The 2,586-nt window shown below is 36.5% G+C and overlaps 1 long non-coding RNA gene across 1 annotated transcript; it reads right to left on the reverse strand.

The window, feature by feature from the left end:
• Positions 1-717: 717 nt before the first annotated feature.
• LOC134970099 (uncharacterized) lies at positions 718-2,386 on the reverse strand. The gene is made up of 5 exons (XR_010189660.1): positions 2,313-2,386; positions 1,891-1,964; positions 1,384-1,479; positions 1,188-1,299; positions 718-958 (listed from the first exon to the last, which is right to left on the reverse strand). It is a non-coding gene; the product is annotated as an uncharacterized LOC134970099 (long non-coding RNA).
• Between the last annotated feature and the right edge of the window lie 200 nt (positions 2,387-2,586).

The following is a 2,586-nucleotide window of genomic DNA, read 5'->3' on the forward strand; positions in this document are numbered from 1 at the left end:
CTCAATGAGAACCTGGGACTACAGTGTTTCCTCTAAATCAGTACCCACTATCAACCCCTTTTCAATGTCTCACGTACCTCATTTATACCACTATATTGTAGTTTCATTGTGTTTAGCCCTCATAGAGCTAGACTATGGCCGTTACAGATCCTCACCACTAGTATTTATACTCTTGTGCTTGTTTTTATCTGTCTATATGTGTTGTGTATTGATTGTCTTTACATGTACTGTATCTCCGTAGGTGACCAAGCGGAGGCTTCCTTTGGTCGCCTAGGTTACTCGCCTGCGACGCGGCACGCCGTGACGTCACCAGTGAGCGACACGTCAGTGTGGCCGGACGGACTGGCGGGCGGCGCCGTGGAGCAGGTGAGTACGATCTGCAATAATCTTTGTCTTGTTTTCCCTATATAAGTATTTGCATTTGTGTTTTGTGGCTTGTCTGGCCCTGAGGACGGGGTTTGGTCCCCGAAACATGTTGGCCCAATAAAGTATCTTCTTGTTATGCTGTGAAGCCTGCCTTGAGTGCCTCCCATATCACATAGAGATATATATATATATATATATATATATATATATATATATCTATATCTATATCTATTATAGAAAAAGAGGAAAAATGGCGCCACGGGGGTTTACAAATACCCTTATACAAAGACTATTGCTTAACAGGATTTGCAATCAATATATATACAGGTTTTTAAAACACATAACGGACTGTACTTTTCATAAAAATTTATTAAAACAATTTTACAGAAACATGAAGTATATCTATCATTATTACATGTACATTATGATGTAGTTTCTCCTACAGAAATCCATCAATGGGATATGGAGGAAAGAAGGCAACCTTTCTGTTGTATCCTTATTCTTCCTCATTAAATATTCGGAGATAACATCAACAAGAAATACAGTGATCCAACGCGTTTCGTCTAGGAACTAGACTTCATCAGGGGTGCGTCTAGAAATTATAGAACAACCATTCAATAAAATATATGAATACATGAAAATACATAAGAAAATGTACAAACAATCCAAAAGAACAGTCCGAAAAAACAACAAAGATGGGCAAGACAAGGAAAAAACCGAAAATATGGAATGAGCAGTTGATAATCTCACATAATTAGAAGAGACTTTAAGATGTTATTCATAAATATGGTCCACCGAAAAAGATTTTATGTTAGACATACCTTAGATAATAATGTCTATCCAAAAGAGTGATTGCCTAGATCATTGGCCGAATAGGTTCATACGTGGGCTTCCCAACATCAATGAGGCGTGAAATAAGGGCATAAAGTCAGCCTAATTGGGAATATAACAAGTTCTTGAAGGGATCCATTATCTAAATTCAATTAAACCATAGAGGTTGAATAATGTACAACATACCTCGTGAATCTGGTAACTCAGATTACGAAGAGCTCAAAAGGGAAGCATTCGTATGAAAAAAAGAGGAATCGGCAACTTCATGCACACATGGAGGACCTAATGAGTTAATTAGCATTTGTTAGTGTCTCACCTTATCATGGTGAAAGGTATACAAAAAGGGAGGGCCTAAACTCAGATACCACTCATTTCAAGAATCACTGGTATATAAACGCCTTCACATCTGAAATGTGAGTACTAGTCAGACCATAAAGAAATGTTCTAGGAGATTACTATTAATCTTTCCATACATCATAGACCTTAACCTTCATTTAAAAAATAAAAATGGGCGTGTATTACCTCTAGTCTAATTTTTCTGTCTTTTTAGACTAGAAGTACAAAATTAATTACTTCTATATGAAGCACATGTGCTGATGAATCTGCATCTTATCAATGAAGACTATTCACTATTGTAATTAATCTATTAACATTAAGATTCCACAAGCACAAAATACATTAATCATAACATACCTCAGAAGTCACAATACAGGTGAAAAATGCAGAAATCTATACAGAGTCCTTATGGTATCCTATGGATATGATACCTAGAGGATTTAATTGTATAACAACAGTTAGGACCTATGTTAACTAAGTCCCAATCTGAGAACACGTGTATAATCACACTAATTAAAACCAATTGACCCAGGGATATATGGAAACAGACAGCAAATACTCTAAAGAAACCACCACTTAATTACCAACAGGTGGACAATGAAAGGAAGCTGTGCTAGGAGTATAAGATTGCACAGCCCAGCATGAAGGCTTAAAAATAAAAATATATATCAGCAATTTAACAAAGTATGAATACATATTTGTGTAAAAAGAAATCCAATTTCAACTTAAGCTAAATAGAGCCTGGTGTAGAATGTCATAAAGACAAGTTTTTTCCTTACCTTCCAAATAGTGATCAGCAGTGAGCCAGTGATCATGCAATGAAGCATGGAGGCTAAGTGCATGTTTATATAGGAGGAACTTTGATGACCTCACTTCCTTCAGTGATACTAATTAGTGTTTAAATGACTGTGAATAGCTAGTATTATGAAGTAAAAAAAAATAATATATATATACACAACAAATGTACCGGCTCTCCCATCAACCATATTCAATGTAGCGTCGGGTGCCCGTGCTGTATAAGCAATTCACTTCTCCAAAGGCACAGCACTCCAG

This window comes from Pseudophryne corroboree, chromosome 11 (assembly GCF_028390025.1).
Source record: "Pseudophryne corroboree isolate aPseCor3 chromosome 11, aPseCor3.hap2, whole genome shotgun sequence".
Classification (NCBI taxonomy): Eukaryota; Metazoa; Chordata; class Amphibia; order Anura; family Myobatrachidae; genus Pseudophryne; species Pseudophryne corroboree.